Below are 22,287 nucleotides of genomic sequence, written 5' to 3'. Positions count from 1 at the left end.
CATTCTTCTTTTTCAAATAAGTGCCTAATTCCCTTTTGAATGCTTCGATTGAACCTACCTCCCCCACGCCGTCAGGCAGTGCGTTCCTGACCTGAACCACTCGCTGCATGAAAAAGACTTTCCTCCTGTCATTTTTGCTTCCTTTGCCAATTACTTTAAGTGGGAACAGTTTCTCCCTTTCTACTCTATCCATGCTCATGGACTTCGTTTGAATCTGTGCATTTTAATTCAGAACTCCCCACTTTACCTAAGTAAGGTCCTGCCAAGATATTATTCCTTTACGTCAACCCCTTCACAGCTCATTCTGTATTTTGGGGTTCCCTCTCTTGGGTCATCACAGTTTCACACGATGAAGAGGTTCTGCCACCTGCTCAACATGTTAAAACGGCTTGAATTTATATAGTGCGGTTGAAACTAGCAAAACATCGCAAGGCACTTTGGGAAGTGACTATCAAACAAAATTTGACACTCAGCCCGATAAGGAACTTGAGAACCGGGGTTCAAAAGCTTGCTGAAAGACAGGGATTTTAAGGAGTGTCTTAAAGCAGGTGAAGGAGGAGTGGAGAGGCAGAAGGGGTTCAGGGAAGGACTTACAGAATTTAGGGTCCAGGCAGCTGAAGGAATGGCCCTCAATGGTGGACCATTGGAAATCGGTGCTGTATAACAATCCAGAGGTGGAGAAGTGCAGGAATCTCAGAGGTTTGTGGAAGAGGTTACAGAGATAAGGAGGGACAAAACCATTGAAAGGAAGGATGAGAATTTAAAAATCTAGAATGAACAACTACAATGAACAACTTCAAGTCCAAAATTTTGTTGCACTTAGTTCACTGGCCCTGGCCAGGCCAGGAGAGGTGTCACAATTGTCCCCAGCTCCCTTAAGTTTGGAACGAGATCTGGCAAAGAGGTAGAGCTGCATAGAATGGGCAGATATATTGAAGCTGACTCATGCATTTAGAAAATGCTGCTGAGTGGCAGCACGCAGATGAGAATGAAGAGGAAGCCAAGGCTATATCTGAGTGGAGTTGTTATTTTAGCTCAGGGTATCAGAGGATCAGTTGTTGGGGGTAGGAGGGTGGGGGTGGGGGTGGGGTTGAGGGGTAACAGTGTGAATGACAAGTGAGGTCAGGAGAAAAAACTGTTTCTGAGATTCAGAAAACATGTATGAAATGTTTCCAGGGATGAGGGAATTCAGTTGTGTGTATAGAGTGGATTTGGAGGTCTAGGAAGTTTGTACTTGTAACGTTTCAGTCTGTGAATAAATCTAAACTGAGTAAAGATTGGTTCCTCTTTCATCCATCACCATTGGCTATCAGAAGTGTAACATCCACAGGTACCCCCACTCCCGTTCAACACTCCAGCCATCCCTCTCTCTCTCTTTTGTAACTGTTGTTATCACCTTTCCCTTAAACAAAGACGTGCTCAACCCTTCAGCCTTTTATTTCACTCCAAAATCCTTGCATGTGTTACCACCTCCCAAATCCATGCCCATCCTCCCTGCAGCTTGTTTAAGCACTAGCCTCACTTGGTCCCTGTCTTAAATATCCAATCACAACCAAAGCATCTCTCATGTTCATCGAACTATAGGATGGTTCCAGCTCAGGAGGCCATTCAGCCCATTGTGTCAGTGCTGACTCCCTGCAAAGAACACTCAACTTGTGCCTTTTTCACACAGCTCTGCAACTTGTTTCTCTTCAGGTACTGTTCAGTTCCCTTTTGATAACCGTGATTGAATCTGCCTCCACCATGCACTCCAGATCCTAGCCACTCACTGAGTAAAAGGTTTTTTTCCTTATGACACGATTGCTTCTTCAGTGACAGATGAAATTTTGTTGTGACAGTGGATCACAGCCCCAAATTACTTGTGGGCATATTGAATGTTTTGAGGAAGACGTGTGTTTTTCAAAACAGGGCATATGACCAGAAGCTGGCCGAGGATGTAAAGTAGCCACACTGGAAAATTCCTGTGTGGATTATACTTGACTGACTAGTTCAGAGAGACCAAGGGATGTCACACCTAAAAAAGTGTCAAGGCTTACTTCAGGCAGAGACACATGAAAGGAAAAGATGCAATGCAAAAGACTGAACTTTAATCTCCTGTGGTTGCAGAGACAAAACCTGCGGAGTTTTTCCAGCACATTCTGTTTTTATTTCAGATTTCCAGCATCCACAGTATTTTTCTTTTCCCTCAGTGAGAGTGAGAGCTGGAGAGGTTTTGGGAAAACATTCCAGAGAGCAGCGTGAAACTGCTCGAAGGGCTTCAGTTCTGTTTGGAATATTCACCAAAGGTGAGTGTGCCATTTTGTCTTTTTTTAAGTTTGGGCATCTTTGCTCTTTGAATTTCTGTTAGCTCTAACATGCCTGGTGTCTCCTTGCCCATTGCATTTCAGTTCTTTGTTTGGTACCTTTCCTTCAAACTCGCATCATTGTGCAAGTGCCTGCTGTCCCTCTTTGACTCTGGTGCTCTCACTGCACAATGAGGTTTATGTCCAGAGGGACCAGTAAATGAAACAGCTTATCCAACAAAAACAAACTGTATTTATATAGCACCTTTAATTTAATAAAACAGCCCAAGGTGCTTCACAGGATCGTTATAACTCTCTGGCACTGAGCCACAAATGGTGATATTAGGGCAGCTGGGTCCAAAAGGTCATAAGGTGGGTCGTAAAGGAAGAAAGAGAGGTAGAGAGGCCAAGAGATGTTGGGGGGGGGGGGGGGGGGGAAACCCGGGGGTTGGGGGGCATGGCTGTCAATAGCGGAACAATAGAAATCAGAATTGGACGAGAGGCCAGATTTGGATAAATACAGAGAGCTCAGCGGGTTGTGAGGCTGGAGGAGGTGGCAGAGATAAAGAGGGGCGAGGCCATGGAGGAATCTGAACACAAGGACGAGAATTTTAAACTGGAGGTGTTGCTTAACCGGGAGCCGATTATGTCAATGAGCACTGGGGCTGATAGGGGAACCAGACTTGATGTGGGTTAGGACATGGGCAGCAGAGTTTTGGATGACCTCAAGCTTATGAAAGGTAGAACATGGCAGACTGACCAGGAGTCTGTTGGAATAGTAAAGTCGAGAGGTAAGAAAGACAATCCAACAAGCCCGACATTACCAACTCCAATCCAGTCTACAAGCTGGGGTTTCTAAGCTGGTCATGAGTTACTAAGTATCCCGCAACAATAGTTCTCCTCAACCAACACAACTTGATGAAATCCCTCTCTGTTCTATTTTTAGTGTGAACTTTAATGTGTTTTCTGATGCTGTGACCTGAACATGGACAGCACCATTAAAAAATAACTGCTTTCAAATTGCACATACAGGAAGATGCACGTGTGCATTCATGGATGCACTGAAAATAGGCTGCGGAGAAAGATTAAACTCCTCAGAGGAGATCTCTGAGGCTTCCCACCCAACAGGAATGATGAGCAACAACTTACCACCATGTTGCTGTTGTCCCTCCACTCCTTCCCCAGGTCCACTGTTGGCATTGACAGAGCCTTCCTGATACAGGCTGCATTTCAAATGGGAACTGATGTGCAGATGTATATGTGACCCCAGTTGTCCATTTAGGATGTCAGCCATGCACAGTACCTGCCCACTTCTGGCCTGAAAAGAAAGACAAGTATTTACAAAGCACCTTGATTCAGCACCTCATCTGAGAAACAGCACTTTGGACAGTGCAGCACTCTCTCAGTGCAGGCACTGGAGTTGTCTGCCTGGGTTGTTTCTGCTCAAGTCTCTGGAGTGGGACTTAAACGCACAACTTTCTGACTCAGGGGTGCGTACCACCCATGAGCCACAATTGGCAACTAAATTTACCTCTCTGTCTTTATTTTCTTATTAATAAATGGCAGAATAAAAATAACGGACTGGAAAATATCAGGAGTGAAGAACAAATTATGACTCTATGGCAAGCTTGGACTCAACGTGTGCAGACCAATTTCTGGTTCAAATCGGAGCCATGCTTTAGGTGGATGGACCAAAACTTGTTTTCTTATGAGAGGGAATTAATTACATTTTGAAACACAATGCTGAAGGGTTCTTGCAGTTCTGTAAAAGCTTATGAGTGTGTTCAGAAAACTGAAATGAAAACGTTTTACAAACAACACAAATTAAACAAAATTGTTCATTGTCAAAATCAGAGCGACAACGTTGCCTGGAGGTTGATCTTTTCTGCAATTCTTCACTGTAATCTCTTCCAAGGCCCGCAACCCACCAAACTGTCTGTGCTCCTCCAAATCTGCTACCTCACACATTCCCGATGCTAATCGCTCTACCACTGGTAGCCATAATTTCAGCTGCCCCTGGGCGGCAAGTTCTGGAATTCACTCCCTCAAACTCTCTGTGTCTCTCCCTCTCTCTCTCTCTCTCTCTTCCTTTAAAGCACTCAATAAAATCTACCTCTTTGTCCAAGCTTTTGCTCCTCTGTCCTAATATCTCCTGAACGTGGCTTGGTGTCAAACCTTGCTTTGCAGCGCTCCTGTGGGACCACTCGTTGGTGCTCTGTGCCAAATTTTTGTTGTTAACCAGAACAATTGCTGAGCCACCTTCAGTTTCAACATGCTTTCGATGTTGGCCCTGCTCTTCCAATGAATAATACATTAAGTATCTTGGTGAGTTTATCGGTACAGCAGACAGTAACACAGCCTACAGCAGAATAACAAGGTTCTCAAATTAAATGAGCTGGCTGTGCCTGCAGACTGGTCCCTTGGTAGATTTGAATGTACAGTGAGCAACCACTGGATTTTGCTCTCTGAAACAAACTAGTTCCATCCATTTCTTCATGCGGTGGAACCTGGTGATCAAATCTCAGGTCTGAGGCTGGTAATTCAGCAGCGTGTAACTCACCTCCTGGCCCACGCAAAGCTTGTCCACCACCTGCAAGTCAAGAGCATGTTGGAACACTCTCCACTCGCCCAGATGAGTGCAGCTGCCGCTACACTCAAGAAGCTCGATGCCATCCAGGAGAAGGGGAAAGAAACATGATAGGTTTCAGATTTTGCAGAGAGGCAGTACAGATACAATCACTCAGACATCTCCAGGGTGACAAAGGGGTGTGACAAGGTAGCATAGTGCTAATGTTAGTGGTCTAATAATCCAGAGTTCTCGACTAGCGCCTACTGATGGGAGTTTAAATCCCAGTCTGGCAGCTGTGGGAATTTAAGTTCAATTAATAAAATGCTAGTCTCATCAGTAATGATTATGAAAGTACTGCATTTCTAAAGTGCCCTTCCGACTCATTAATTCAACCTACCATCCTTCACTGGTCTGGTTTGTTGCAATGTGCCTTTCAGGGATATCGGCATGACATCACTGGAAGGGAAATGTGTCATGTGATCCAGTCTGAGTTTTACTTGCACTTTGCGCAGAGCACACAAGCACACAACTCTGATGTCTTCAAGCTTTACCCCTATGTATAACTGTTTCCATGTGCCTCATCTTAATAGATGATCCCACAATGTGTTTACCGAATCTCTTAGGAGCGATTGGTGTCTTGTACGATAAATAATTCCAAGGTGTTATATCATTATAATAACCCAACGTGGTTGACATGTGACTCCAGACCAACTGCAATGTGGTTGACTCTGAACTGCCCTCCAAAATAGCCAAGCAAGCCAACCAGTTGCAGAAAACTGACAGAAATGAAAAGCATCATGGGTATACCTATACCAGATGGACTCCAGCAGTTCATGGACAATTCGGGATGGGCAACAAATGCTGGCCTTGCCAGTGATGATCACATCCAAAGAATGAAGTAAAAAAAATCCTCAAAAGCACAGCCTAGGCCTAGTCATCTGAAATGGCGGTGCGAGGGAGGCAGAGCCTCAGGGAACGCGCAGAACCTCTTACAGAAGTTTGAAAGACAAAAGGACTTTCTCCCATACCGTGAACCCACCTTTTTCCGTTCAAATATCTTTCTAGTTGCCGTGTGGTTCCAGCACTTCATTTGAGGTTGGTCATGGCTCATATCCCAGTTCTCTCCTGCTCTCCATCACTTCATTTCACCCCATTGTGCTAAGTTGTCACAGACAATCGCTGACAGTTTCAATTTCCTAATCTGGTCATTATCATATTATTTATTATCATTTGCTGAGTGCAAATTGGCTGCTGCTTTTCCCTACGTGATGGCACTGACTATGCTTCAAAAACATACTTAATTCACTGTTAAGCACTTTGGAATGTTTTGAGATCTTGAAATCATTATTTCCAACTTTCTGCCTCTGCCTCCAGTTGTTCTGAACCTTCTGCTTCTATCTAAGTTCGGCAGTGCCTTGCAAGATTTTCATGAGAGTCTTGTCTTGTCTCAGAGCTGAACTTTCTCCTGCCTGGGCAACCTCCCTTTCTGTTATCCTTTGTCTTCCTGCCACCGATTCTGTTAGGCCTTGTGAGGGCTCAGATTCCAATCCGGCTCTCATTTCCAACAACAACTCTCCAGCTAGCTCTCCTAACCCCAGGTTAAACCACAGATTAAACTACAGAAATGAGTGTGCACTTTCAATAATGGTCCTTGGCACTTTGCAATTAAGCATTTAATGGAAATCTCTGGCCAATAGCCTTTGAGAAATGCTGCACTGAATTCTGTTATTCTTTAATAAATGATTCAGAATTCTGTAACTCCCATCCCGTGTTACTTCAGTAAATCACAGCTTTAGCATCCCGCACACTCTCATTCCACTCTACTACTCAACCCTGGTATCCTTAATATCCCACCCAGTCTAATCCCACTCTCCCCCTCACTCCCCGCACCCTTTAATATCCCACCCAGTCTAATCCCACTCTCCCCCTCACTCCCTGCACCATTTAATATTCCACCCAGTCTAATCCCACTCTCCCCCATCACTCCCCGCACCCTTTAATATCCCACCCAGTCTAATCCCACTCTCCCCATCACTCCCCGCACGTTTTAATATCCCACCCAGTCTAATCCCACTCTCCCCCTCACTCCCCGCACCCTTTAATATCCCACCCAGTCTAATCCCGCTCTCCCCCATCACTCCCTGGTGGGGGTTGGGTGGGGTGGGGGTTGTGGGGGGTGTAACGGAATTTGCTGGGATCATTTCTGTTGTGCTGCGGGATCTATTATTAGTCAACATTGGAACTGTTTATAACTTTGCTTTGTTGTAATATGACTGCATGTTAAAGCTTAACTACGGTGATCTGTGTCTGAAGCTAAGCCTGCATTAAGATTCATGCAGGATGGAAGAAAGTGTTGGAGATTTAATTTCTAAACCAAGTTAACCATCTTTCAAGCTCAGTTTGAAGTACTCTGTTTTAGCAGCGAAACATCACTAAGTAGAATCTGTCACCAGTTCAGCTGTGTGAACCCTGCACAACAATGAAATGATGAAAGTGCCATTATAGATGACCCAATCAGCCTATAAAGAGCTGAGGTTGTACAGGTTGCTTGTAAATCTTTCTCCCCTTTTAATTACTTTACAACAAGGAGCCAGTACACTTTAGTGCATGAAAGGTAAATTGCTTAACTGGAAACATCATGTAATAGTGTTAAACAGAGTCCATCCTCTCAGGTGAAGGTACAGTATCCCATGGATCCGATGCAGTTGTGAAAGGAGAGTGCTCCGTAGTTTGACATTTTGAATAAAAAAGAGAAGTGGGATTAGGCTACGTGGGATATTAAAGGGACATTCTCCTCGGTACCCTGGGGCCAATAGTTACCCCTCAACCAACATGATTAAAACCAATGATCTGGCCATTTATCACATTGCTGTTTGTGGGAGCTTGCTGTGAGCAAATTGGCTGCCGCATTTTTGACATAACAACAGTAGTTGCACTTAAAAGAAACAATGCTCCATTGGCCGTGAGGCACTTTGGGACATCTTGAGGTCATGAAAGGCTCTGTAATATCTATCCTTTCACTTCCTTTGTTCTACCTTCCTACGACGGTCACAAGAAATTGTGCAGGGATGAAATGAACTTTTACCTGTCTAATGTCGCTAAAGGGAGAATGGGCTCCACCCAGGATATGGAGGGGCCATGAGACAGCGGAAGAGCCATTCCACACAGCATGCCTGATCCCAGCACTTAGGACCAGTGATTTAAAAGGGTACAAGTGTCGCAGGGAAGGCTGAGACACATGTAGAAAGAAGTCATGCTTCCTTGTAACATTTTGGATGTCATGGCTGTTCGCACCTTGATATCAAGACTATAATGGTTTCACTGATTCCTGATTGATTATTAGCAATGAAGATCAGTCCAGCATGTAATAGGTCATTCTTTGTTTCATTTTATTGTTTGGGAGAGGAACAGATAAGGTTTGAGAGAGAGAGAGAGAGTGGGAGAGAGCTCCACCAAAAGAACATAAAACCAATCCTCTTTTGGCAACAACAGAGGGGCCCAGCTTATTCCAGGACTGCGCAATTCCTTCAGCAATCATGGAAAGGAGATCAGAGAGGGAACTGACATCAGAACTCAGGCAGCAGGGCAGAACTAGGCAGCAGCTCTGAGAAAAGAAAGCCTTGCATTCCTATGGCACCTTTCACAACCTTAGCACAGCTCAAAGCATTTTGCAAGGAAATCACTGTAGGCTATGGGAATGAGGAAACTCAGCAGCAAGTCTGTGTGCTTGCAAACCCCAGAATTCCATAGAACAGTCATACTGGACTTGGAATGGATGCTATCTACATGGACTTCCAGAAGGCCTTTGACAAGGTGCCGCACAGGAGGCTGCTCAGTAAGATAAGAGCCCGTGGTGTTAGAGGCAAGGTATTAACATGGATAGAAGATTGGCTGTCTGGCAGGAGGCAGAGAGTGGGGATAAGGTGGTCCTTTTCAGGATGGCAGCCGGTGACTAGTGGAGTTCCACAGGGGTCAGTGTTGGGACCACAACATTTCAATTTATACATTAATGATCTAGATGAAGGAACTGACAACATTCCGGCTAAGTTTGCAGATGATACAAAGATAGGTGGAGGGACAGGTAGTATTGAGGAGGGTTGGAGGCTGCAGAAGGATTTGGACAGGTTAGGAGAATGGGCAAAGAAGTGGCAGATGGAATACAATGTGGGGAAGTGTGAGGTCATGCACTATGGTAGGAAGAATAGAGGCATAGACTATTTTCTAAATGGGGAGAGAATTCAGAAATCTGGAGTGCAAAGGGACTTGGGAGTCCTAGTCCAGGATTCTCTTAAGGTTAACTTAAGGTTGAGTTGGTAGTTAGGAAGGTAAATGCAATGTTGGCATTTATTTCGAGAGGACTAGAATATAAAAGCAGGGATGTGCTGCTGAGGCTTTATAAGGCTCTGGTCAGACCACATTTAGAATATTGTGAGCAATTTTGGGCCCCGTATCTCAGGAAGGATGTGCTGGCCCTGGAGACGGTCCACAGGAGGTTCATGAGAATGATCCCAGGAATGAAAGGCTTAACATATGAGGAACATTTGAGGACCCTGGGTCTATACTCGATGGAGTTTAGAAGGATGATGGGGGATCTAGCCAACATGTTGTGCTCAAGACACAGGACTGGGATTTGAACCCCCAATCTGCCAACTCAGGAGGTGAGTTGAGCCACCACTGATACAAGAGAAGTGGACTCCTCTTCATCACACAGTCTTACTCTTACTGCAGCGGTTCCAGAAGATGCCTCACACCTTCTCAAGGGTAACGTGGGATGGACACATCCCATGAAAAAGAAAATGACCAAAGGCACAGATTGACGGTAGGTTGATACTTGCGTAGATTAGTTGGGCCGAATGGCCTAATGGGGTAGCTGAGGCACATCCCATCATGGTGGATCACAGGGAGCTGGAGGATGCAGAATTGAAGGAGCGCAGAGTCCTTAGAGGTTTGTAGGGATGGGAAACGGAGAGACCATAGAAGGACCTGAAGATAAAGGTGAGAATTTTCAATTTGGGCAATGATGGATCAGTAGGTCAGAAAGCAGATTGTTGATAGGTGGATGAGAGGGCAGCGGAGTTTCAGATGGACTCATCTTATGGAGAGTGGGTGATGGGTGGAGGGGGCCAAGATAATGTTGGAATTGTTGAGCCTGGAGGTGACAACACCATAGATGAGAGTTTCCGCAACAGATCCTTTGAGGCATGGGAAGAGACTGACGATTTATGATCATGGTCTCAGTGATGGACGGAATATGCATCGTACTAGGTGCCACATTTTTACCTTCCCCATTCAGTGAAGGCCAACTTCATGCTAAATAATGGACAGCTTTATTCTTTCAATATATTTCCAGTAGTGACCTTGATTGGACTCCCAAGGTTACTCAAAATAAACTGGACTGGAACATGGCTCTCTGAGGTGAAAGCTCAATGTCCGAACACATTCCTCCTTGACTCCTTTCTTTCCATTATTAACGTACAAGTTTTCAAAGTGCATCATGCAACTTAAAGAGTCAATTTTGACTCTGCATAATCCTGGACAGTTCACAGCAGCAGTGACAGCCCAGATGAATGAAATGCCTTGGTACTTGGAGAAACGTTTGGGTGTACGAGTGTGGATGAAATGCCAGTGCTTGATAAATTGGTGAAATATGCTTTATGGCTCATAATATCCAGGTCAACAGATGTAGAGCAGCAGAAAAGAGGCACCTGCATGACTCAATTAAAGCGAGCTTCACACTCTCTTTGTTCCAAGTCATTAATCTGCAAAAAAGCACCCATCCTACTGTAACTATTTATAAAAGCTGAGGGCCCAATACTGCTTGAACTTTGAGGTCTGTTTCGCTGAGGCTTGTCATTTGTGGAGCCCTGTTACCTGTCTTACTGATGAATGAACTGCTAATACCCAGAACTCAGCAATTTACAGTGACAACGAGGCCAGTGTGAAGGTCTCTCGCCTGTAACTCTTTATCCTGCCAAGTTGCAAAGCATCAGAGCGCCTTCCTACCCCCTCTTCACTGCCAAAATGGTTTCCAATGTGTAGCAGCATTGAAGATGCAGTAAATCTGACAGAGCTCAAGAACAAAGCAGGAAGCTTTGCCTGCACCCGGGGTTTAACAGTGAGTAGATTATCAATCCAGTGTGCAGTCAAACCTGATGTCAAGGCTTGGACACACCTGAGCACTTTCTAAACCTACTTTTTGTCTGATTTGATGATTGTAGACACCCCTGATCACACCTCTGAACAGATTTGGTTTGAATATAGAGCTGATGTCTGAGCCGGTGAATTATAACAACAGCACCTTTAACATTGTAAAACGTCCTAAGTCGCTTCATCGGAGCGTTGGACAAAGAAAATGTATTCGGGGCAGAAGCCTGGTCAAAGAGCTCGGTTTTCAGGAGAGTCTTAAAGGGAGCAAGAGAGGGGGAGAGAGAGAGAGCTGGAGATAGTTAGGAATTCCCCAGCTTGTGGGGGAAAACAGCTGAAGGTGTGGCCTCCAGCGGTGAGGCGATTAAAATCAGGGCTGCACAAAAGGTCAGAACTGAAGGAAATCAGAGATCTCAGAGGGTTCTTGGGTTAAGGAGGTTTCAGAGATAATGAGGGGATAAGGGCTTGGAGGGATTTGAAAACAGCTTTTATATCAATAAGACATGAAAGCAATCCAAACGGTGTACATCAAACTTTATTCTAATTTTTTTTTTGCTACTTTTAAAATGGACTTTCTGCTGAGCCCAATAAGATGGCAGCAACAAGTCACATGACCACAGGCTTGGCCCTTTGTTCTAGAAGCTACCAACAGGAGTTACAATTAGAATAAAAGAATCCTCCTCTCATCATCGTGGAATCTCACAGCCAATTGTAAGGACACTGTAATCACAAAACCAGGGGACTTGCAGATCAAAACTCGTCATTCCTACAGAGTTGTTAACAGACTCATCTCACACCTGGGACTGTCCAGGTCCATTTCAAAATGGGACCATTGAGGGGACGATGGATGTCATCTGCACCTTAATCAGCTTACCCCCCTAGTGGAGTCCAGCAGTCTGCCCAGACAATGGCTTCCCAACACAAGAACCTCAATATGAATGGTAACTCTGTCGAAAGCTAATGGCTGGAACGTTATCAGTCCCGAAACCAAAGCCGGTCCCAGACAATAGATAAACATCCCTTTGAAATCATTGTGGAGAAAGAAGGTCACATGGTTTGAATGCTCATTTTTAAGTTTCTATAGTCCTTTGAGAACAGTCAGTCTGCTGTTCTAACACCAACTGTAAAGAACTCCAGCAGATCTCCCGGTTGACCAAGCAGCTGGTCACAGTGTCTCAGCTCCTTGAAGACTGTTTGATTTTAAACAGTCTCTGGTCATCGCCTGCCAAGCGGTGGAAGCACAGGAATCCCATCATGCTGCATTGTTATTCATTTCAAGATTTTTTCACCTTGTTGTCACCAAACAGTAACTCGCCCGGATTGAACTCGCCCATTAACAAAACGCCCTTCAGCCTTTGGCTTTTCCAGGCCTTTGGAAATCTCTGAACTAAAGTTCATTTCTGCGGTTCTTTAAATTTGTTATTACCTATAGTTTTAAAGAAAACCCTCTTTTCTGCCCTGCCACCCCCCCACCCTCCCCTTAGTGTGTGTGTATGTTCATGTGTGTGCGTGCGCGCGCGTGTGTGTATGTGTATGTTCATGTGTGTGTGTGCGCGCGCGCGCGTGTGTGTGCGTGTGTGTGTGTGTGTGTGTGTGCATGCGTGCGCTTGTGTGCGGCATGCGCACGCGCATGTGTGTGCACATGCATGTGTGTGTGCATGTGTGTGCACACATGCGCGCATGTGTGTGTGCATGCGTGCACATGTGTGTATGTGCATGTATGTGCGTGCATGTGTGTGCATGTGTGCGCTTGTGTGTGCATGTACACGTGTGTGCGTGTGTGTGCATGTGTGTGCATGTGTGCGTGTGTGTGTGCGTGTGTGTGTGTGCGTGTGTGTTTGTGCATGTGTGTGCATGCGGCGTGTGTGTGTGTGCACGCGTGCGCTTGTGTGTGAGTGCATGCGTGCGCTTGTGTGTGTGTGTACGTGCGCATGTGTGTGTGCGCGTGTGTGTGCGTGCGTTCGCGTGTGTGTGTGCACGCGTGTGTTCGTGCCTGTGTGTGTGTGCATTCGCGTGCACGTGCGTGAAGTTGCAAACATTCACCAACCATGCTCGGGTTTCAATGTGAAATAAACTAACCTTCTGAGTTAATCATAACCCAATTTTGCTGCCTATTCCCAATAAAACTCGGCCATACAAAGTGAGGGTTTGGGGAAAACACACCACAGCTACTTTAAAAGTAGTTCCAAAATACCTGTGCTTATGGACAGGTGGGGAGAGGATAATGAAGTTCAGTTTGTCTCTCTTCTGTCCAGAACACAAAGATGAGAATTTTAAACATGAGGCACTGTCAGATCGAGGGTCAGTGGTCAGTGTGTTGTGACTCGGCCTTGGTGTGAGTTGGGGAGACCTCAACTAAGCTAGTTTAATAAGCTATATTGGAGTTAACATCTTTTGGGTAAAACTTTAAACTGAGGCCCTGCCCACTTATTCAGGTGGATGCAAAAGTTCTGAAGAGACTTTTTCGAAGGAAAATAAGAAGCGAGTTCTCCCCGGTGTCATGGTAGATATCTCCCAGCCAACACCATCCAAAGCAGATGAACTGGCCATTTATCTCAATGTTGTTAATGGGGAGTTGCTGTGCAAATTGTCATCCATGCTTGCCTGCATTACGACTAATGTGTTAGTTACGAAGCACTTTGAGGCATTTGGGGGGTATGACAATTGCAAGCTCTCCTTTTATTGAGTATCAACTTCTAGGTGAGGGTATCAAAGCCAATATCCCTGGCACACGCACTCTTCATGCACTCACTGCTCATCGATTAATGGCTCTCTCTGGCCATCATCTACCTAAAAGGTCTTTTCAAAGCTCAGCCATCAAACGATGATCATTTTTCTCAGAAGAAAAGCCTCCACATTGCAGCCAAGTGTGTGTTTTTTTCTCCCGCAATTTAAAAACTCAGTGTCCTAGATCAATTTCAGAACTAGTTAAACATCAGTCAGGACCAGCCATATACATTAGACTCCAAAAGCCTTGAACAGCAAACAACACACTTCAATTGAAAAAAGTGAGTAATCAGATTGGTTTATGCAGCAGCTTTTACTGCAAGTTGAATGCCTGGATTCCTATATTGACAGTTGCAGAGGATTTTATTGGGGTGTAAAGAAACACAAGGTGATCAAAGCATTTTCCTGTTGTGAAAGTTAGTCCTGAACTCCGAGATCAGTGTGAACCACTTGACTGGTTTGCACAGTTTATTCGACATGTGCTAAAATCTGCAAGTGTTTAATGGAGTTTGCAATGAGAATATTTTTTTTACTGCGCACCTGCAGAGGGCCAGAGCACTGACTCTACCTTTTTAGCACAAGTTGAGCTGTCAAAACTAATTATCCTAACTCCTGACAGTCCACCAGAGCAGCGACTGAGAAACTGGAGGAGTCCGTGTTTAATAAGGGAAACGGGGCTCCTGGTCTGGATCTTTATTACACTGCCCCTGGGAATTCTTGGGGCTGTTCACTAACAGTCAGATCAGACCAGGGGGCATGGGGTCAAGTGTCTGAACGCTTTGTGGGTTCAGAGTCAGTGTTGATATTATAATAAGGAGAGCGCTCCCATTTCACTCTTTTGTTCTGTTCATTAGGCTGTCCAGCACCAAGGTGCCTGGAGGTATTTAGTACAAGGGCTTTCCTCTGAAACCCCACAGAATGCAAGACCATCAGCTCCCAGGAAAGTAAAAAGCTGCCTGCTTGCCTCTCATACTTTCTTCACCACTTCCAGAATTGGTAACTGTCTCCCTGCGATCTGAACACATCCTTTTCCCCTCCCAATACTCCAACTAGTACAAAGCTCCCGCCTCCCTCATTAAAATCCTGGGTCAAAATCCTGGAACTCCCTCCCTACACCTCATGGACTGCAGCGGTTCAAGAAGGCAGCTCACCGCCAACTCCTCAAGGGGCAATAAATGCTGGGCCCAGTCAGCGATGGCCGCTTACCGTGAAAGAATAAATGAAAAAGAATAATCTGATTATTCTCCTCTTCCCCGGCCTCGACAGCACTCGTTCTGCATCCCCCAATGCATTCAAATTAAAATATTTTCCTTATAATTATACCACGGCCTCTCTCGACTCTGTTCTGCAATCTCTTCCAGCCTGTAATCGTGCTCCCCCACCTTGTCCTCTCAACAATCTGTTCTTCCAATTCTGGACACTTGAGCATTTCGCTCCTCCCCCCAATCCCGGCATGACAACCGTACATTCAACTGCCTTCATCCTACTCTTCCTAAACAGCTTACCCCTCCCCCCCCACCTCTTGAGTCACTTACCTCCTTTAAAACTCTTTAATCACACCCTCCGAACTGTTACTGCTCTGTTAATTATGTTGTTAAGTCTAAGGATGTACAGGTGAAGGGCAGTGATTGATTAGTTACAAATAAAGAGAGACATATGTGACATTGGGGGCTGGTAAGGAAGGAGGTAGGCGTATGCAATGCTGCATTCTGTAAATAAATCTACCATCAACTGTGAAGATTGGAGTCTGGTTTCCTACTTGACCACCTGGTTTCTGAATGAGTTAACACTGACCTTTCCTAAGTAAAAACAAAAAACTACGGATGCTGGAAATCCAAAGCAAAAACAGAATTACCTGGAAAAACTCAGCAGGTCTGGCAGCATCGGCGGAGAAGATTCTGTTCTGTTGAAGGGTCACGAGGACTCGAAACGTCAGCTCTTTTCTTCTCCGCCGATGTTGCCAGACCTGCTGAGTTTATCCAGGTAATTCTGCTTTTGTTCACTGACCTTTCCTTTCTTGGTTTGATGTCAGCACTCCTTACACCTAACTATCAAGCATTCTTTATACACTACAGGCGTTATATCAGTCCAAGCTGTACATCGTAGTCACATCCTCACCACACACTCTATCTCATCTACTCTCCTGTTCATGCCCTAGTAGCCATTGCGAGCAAAATCCTTGTTCCCCATCCTTTTCACCATTGTAATTTTTATCCATTATTATCATACTGTCTCAGAGGCCTGCTGAGCAGAGTGACTATCTCTTCAGATCAATTGTGACAGGCCTTCTTAACATGCTAATTAAGGTTCTTATTACTTATTACTGTTATCAGTTCAGTTGTCCTGAATGCAGTGCCAATTTATTATCAATTATCGAATGTAGGAGAGCGCTCCACACTGTCTGAAGAGAGGGAGGCAGACAGCATGGTAATTAAACTAGTGAGCGCTCAGAAAGGTTGCATAGGTGTATTCAGCATTTAATTAAAATTTAGATAAATGTCGACTTACCAAGACAGGTCCCCTGATAACAGTCAGACAGGCATTCTTGTCAGCTTCAAGCTTAGTGACATACCTTTAAAGATATTTTATGTGCAAGATTATTCTTTTGACACAAGGTATTTTCATGAGTGCCAGTGAGGAACAGTGGAGCTACGCATGTAGGAACACCGAGCCTGTTTTGTGATGTTCCTTCACCTGTGTACTGTACTGAGCGTGCTACATTTTTGTGGGAAATGCTGCACATCAGCTCAAATATCTGAAGATCTGGAGAATGGAGAACTGTCCCTTATATGACTAAAAGCACTTGAAGGGAAGACAGAGCAAGACTTGGACTTATTCAGTGTCTTTCACAACCTCTGGATGTCTCAAAAGTGTTTCATAGTCAATGAAATTCTTTTCAAGTACAGGCACTGTTGGAGTATAGGAAACACAGTGGCCAATTTGTGCACAGCAAGCTCCCACAAACAGCAATGAGATAATGACAGATGATTGGTTTGAAGCTCTGAGGTAAGGTCACTGACTTAAACTCTGTTCGTTCCTCCACTGCTGCTGTGAGGTACACTGGCTGGGATTTTCAATTTCCACAAGGATGAGAATGGGAGCAGAATGTAATTCCGCAATTGGACAGCCATTGCTGAACAATCCTGAGTGCGCCAAAAGCTACACCAACAACCAATTTAAGGCAATCAGTCGAGCTCGTAACGTGAATCATTTACACTTGCTAGAAGTGACACACATTCATACAAATGGACCCATTCCCTGCAAACAAATGGAATATGGCCAAGCCTTGTGCCTTTCTTGAATTAGCCAAGAGCTTGGGGAGCCTGCAGTTTCCTGTTGCTTTCTCCACTGCATGGCCTCGGCCAGTCAACTTGCCAACCAGTCAGCATCCTTTCCTCCTATCATATAAATTGCCGTGATAGTTCGAAATTTGACATTCTTGAGTTTGTCCCGATGAGTGCAAGTCACTCACAGCAACATTCCAGTTCTGTACCACGAGATGACTATTTGTCAGAATACAATTTTCAATTTCCAAATTGCCAAACCCCAACATTAATGCACAGGTTTAATATGGGCAGCAGTTAAGGATTTTTTTTTAATGAGGAAAGGGCTTTGCCACTTGGGCTTTTTGTTTGAGCACAGGATGTTTAACCATTTCTCTGTGCCCTGAGGCCCTCTGATGTTCCACCTCAACTCCACTGCAATGCAGCATCAGGCACTGTCATGGCTACCGTCTGCCTTTGATGCTCACATTGTGCAGGCAGCTCCCACCTCCTGGTGATGCCTGGTGACATCAATTGGACCCCGAGCTCGCTGTCCGCCCACGTTGGGCATTTGCATTTGAAGATTTCGTCATTTGGTGACGCGGACCGGTGTGGAGTTGGATCTCCGGAATTATCCAGATGTTGGATTCCCGGCCCCGGAGTGAAAATCAAGCCTGCTGAGCATATCCAGCATCTCCAGGTTCTGTTTTCACTGTTGGTTGAGGGATAACTGTTGGCCAGACCATGAGGGAGGGTGCCCTTGTTCTTCTGAATAACACCAAAGAAGCTTTTATATCCACCTGAGAGACAAAGGGGCCTCAGCTTAACAACTCATCTGAAAGAGGGGACCTCTGACAGCAAAACTCTCCTTCAGTACTAACCCTCTGACAGTGCAGCACTCCCTCAGTACTGACCATCTGACAGTGCTGCACTCCATCAATACTGATCCTCCGACATTGAAGTACTCCATCAGTACTGACCATCTGACAGAGCAGTGTTATGACACAGCTGATGGTAAATCCAAGAGGAAATTTGAAATAACTGTCACAACTAATTCTCAATTTATATGTTTTGAGATGCGGGCTTTGAATTCAGTAATAATAAGACTACCGAGTCTTAAGAGGTTTTTATAAAACTAAATGAAAAATTTAGTAATCAAGAAAATATTGTAAGCATGTACCTATGTCACAAATTACTGCGACAATAACTTTTGAATCCCCTAGTTAATCTGATTCCCAGTTACACCTTCATTAAGGCAACAGTAAAACACATCGATTCTAAAAGACCCAGGCAAAGGAAAGGACACCCTGAACAATCCAATTCAAAGTGACTTCTCTTAACTTCAGTTCCTGAAGCCAGCAGTTTGGTACATACAGACTGAAAGCGTTTCACATTTGTTGGATCTTAGACTGCCTACCCTCCACATAGCCTCCACTCCTTTATACATATTGTCCCCTTTGAAAGCAAATACCTATTGTTTCACTATGTCTTTGGACTTTACCTTCATGATAATAAAAATCTCTCAGAGCATGAAGTTTTACCAGTAATCTTTGGGAAAAATAAACACATTTTTCTAAACTTCACTCCTCCTTTAGTCTTGTTTATTTAAAAATGCAAATATCCTTTTACACCTTACATTCTAAACATTCCCATGTTTACCCTGTTTACATGAAAGTCTTCAGACCAGCTGCCTTTAATCCAAATTAAGTCTCACACAATCACAGACACATATAGACACAGATACCACAATTTTACAATACATTCCAAAAACATTTTAAGAATTATATATATCTTCCTGACAGCAGCACTCCCTCAGTACTGACCATATGACAGTATGGTACTCCCTTAGTACTGACCCTCCGGAAGTGCAATTGTCCCTCAGTGCTGACCCTCCGACAGTGCAGTGCTCCATCAGTACTGACCCTCCCATAATGCAGCACTTCCTCATTACTGACCTTCTGACAGTGCAGCACTACCTCAGTACTGGCCCTCCAACAGTGCAGCACTCCCTCAGTACTGACCCTCCTATAGTGCATCGCTCCCTCAGTATTGATCCCCTGACAGTGCAGCACTCTCTTAGCACTGACCCTCCGATAGTGCAGCGCTCCCTCAGTACTGACCCTCTGACAGTGCAGCATTCTCTCAGTGCAGAACCTCTGACAGTGCAGCACTCCCTCAGTACTGACCCTCTGACAGTGCAGCACTCTCTCAGTACTGACCCTCTGACAGTGCGGCATTCCCTCAGTACTGACCCTCTGACAGTGCAGAACTCCCTCAGTACTGACCCTCTGACAGTGAGGCATTCCCTCAGTACTGACCCTCTGACAGTGCAGCACTCCTCAATTCCGCCCCTGCATGTGAGTGTCAGCCCAGGTTGGATGGTCAAATCTCAACCCACGATCTTCTAACTTCGACGCAAGAATGCACTTTAAAGTTTGTCTGTGTTTAACTCCCCTGGTACCATCGGTGGCATTCGTCTGCGGGGAGAAACGGCACCAAAAAAAAACCCACAGGGAAAGATATCCTACTTTCCAAGCCCTGGGCCTAATAGCTACTCATTAACATCAGGATGCACTCCCAACATAGCCAGTACTTGACACTCCCTATCGCCATTGCCAACTTACTGACTAGTCTCCACACAGTCTGCTGTTCCAAGAAGAGTCGTATTCGGCTGGAAGGATTAACTCGGTTTCTCTCTGCACCGATGCCGAGCATTTCCAGCACTCTCTGTTTTTATTTCAGAACTCTAGCATCTGCAGCATTTTACCTCTAATTCAATGTCTCAAAGTCCCTCCCTGTAACTCTGATTACCCCATCTCTGGAGAACCGACGCTGTGCATTTTCCCTGCTCCTGTTGTCTTAAGCACGAAAGAAACCTAGCCTGATGCTCCCAGTGCTGGAGTGCTGCAGGGTTGGCGGTGCCATCTTTTTGATGAGATGTCAAACTGAGGTTCTGTCTGTCTTGTTAGGTGATGTAAAAGATTGCGTGGCACTGTTTTGAAGAGGAGCAGGGGAGTCCTGACTAGCACCCCGGGACAATATAGATCACTGAAACAATACCCCTTAAACAAATGATCTGGTCATTATCACCTTGCTGTTTATGGGAGCTTGCTGTGCGCAAATTAATTGCATTTCCTTACATTACAACAGTGACTACACCTAAGAAGCACATCAGTGGCTGATGTCCAGTATTCATGAAAAGTTTTATATAATTGCAAATCTTCCTTTTCTTTTTAACCCGCACGTAAACTCTTAATTTACTCAGCAGTTGTTGAGCGATGATCAACCCGATACTAGGCTTGCAGGCTAGCATTCGCCAATGACAGAAAAAGAATGGCCTACCTCCCACTGCCCTTCGAAGTCCAGCTGCATTTAAAAGATATTTGCCCAAGTCAAAATGACTGCCACCCCCCGATGCCTTGTGTGTGCTGTGTCCCAGCAGGGGAGATGGAACAAGGTATTGAGTGGCTGAGCAGTGAAGGTAAATGCAGGGATTATGTAGGAGTGATTAATTAGGGATGTGCAATACATGCTGGCCTTGCTAGTGACTCTTACATCTCCGGAATCAATAAGAGAAGCTGCAGCTACTTGGAAGAAATGTCGAACTCAGCGGTAGCTTATCAGGTTCATGAGGAGAGAACATGGTTGGAGAAAGCACAACCAGCAGACCCAGCAACAGCACAGTGGCTGTGGGCAACCCATGTCTGGCTTCATTTGACTCCTTTACATCCCTGATAAAGGAATGTGCATTAATCACTAGACACTTTATTCTGTGTGTTATTGGATAATTCGCATCCTGCAGTGAAGGATATGTTTCACTTGCCTCATAATAAAGCTTTCATTATTGGTAAAACTGCCTGTCATAATCCATTAGGGTTTAGCATGTATTACTCTGTACACTTGCCCATCTGAATGGTGTCTGTGTGTGTGTTCATACTCCCAGTGGGGAGTCTTCCTGGCAACAGAGCGTATCTGATATTCAGAGATGCATGATTTCCCAACCTTTCATTTAAACCGTCAGGTTATTACTGTATTTAGAATTACAATGAACGACAAAAGAAAATAAAGCTTACAATTATAAAGCACCTTTCACGATCACCAGATGACCCCAAGCGCTTTACAGCCATTGAAATATTTATTGAAGTGCAGTCATTGTTGTAATACAGCAGCCAATTTTCACACAGAAAGCTCCAACCAACAGCAATGTGATAACGACCAGGTAATCGGTTTTTATGATGTTGGTTGAGGAATAACTGGTGTCCGGGACACCGGAAAGAACTGCCCTACTCTTTTTTTCTAAACGGTGGCCATGGGAGCTTTTACATTCATCAGAGAGGGCAGAATGGCTGCAGTTTAATGTGTCCCCAGAAAGAATGGCAACATGAAGCACTCTTTGACTTTTGGGCTCAAATGCTGGAGTGAAACTTGCACCCACAACTTTGTGACTTGGAGGCAAGAGTGCTACCAGCTGATCCACTGCTGACAGTCCCGCACAAAAACAGACCACGCAGCCCAACTGGTCAAAGGCCAGTGTTTGTGGACGGGCCTCTTCCCACCCTTCTCACCCTACCAGCATTGACCCTTCTATTCCTTTCTCCTTCATGTGCTTATCAAATTTTCCTTTAAATGTATTGAGACTAACTGCTACTGTTTGTCCTGTCAAGCTCGTTTAGAATTTTAAGTATGTCTACTGGGTCATCTCTCAGTCCTTTCTTGCCCATCGGTTGTTAACGTCATTCATGCCTGGGTTCCGGCTGCACTGGATTCACCTGGTTGGAACAACGGAGCTGAGCCCAGCATCTGAATGCCATTGGGTAAATTACTCACAGCCTTCACGCAGGGCATTGGCTTGTATTCTGATTCCGGGAGACCAGCTTCTGGTAAATCCCACAGAGCTACCCAAAGGACAGGCTGCAGTCCCTCCGGTATCCCAGGACCAACAGTGCTGCCTCAAGCTCTGTCACCAGCAAGGAAAAGATTAAAACCCTAGGTCATCCATCTCAACAATGACGCCCCTCCCAGCACTGCTCCTGCCCCTCACCACCACCCCCCCGACACCTCACCCTCTCCGAACCCTCCCCCACACCCAAAACACCCACCACCCTGGCACCCCCTCCCCCAGATCCCCCACGCGCCCACCCACCCCCACCAACCTACCCCACCACCCCCAGCCCCGCAACCCCCAATACCCTGGCATCCCCCCCCGCCCCACCCCGCATCACCCCCCACACCACCTGCACCGCCCACCCCCCCACCGCCACAGCCACCCACTGTCGCACCGCCCCGCACCCCCAACACACGC

The sequence above is a fragment of the Carcharodon carcharias genome, chromosome 17, assembly GCF_017639515.1.
Source record: "Carcharodon carcharias isolate sCarCar2 chromosome 17, sCarCar2.pri, whole genome shotgun sequence".
NCBI lineage: Eukaryota > Metazoa > Chordata > Chondrichthyes > Lamniformes > Lamnidae > Carcharodon > Carcharodon carcharias.
This window is presented reverse-complemented; position numbering follows the sequence as displayed.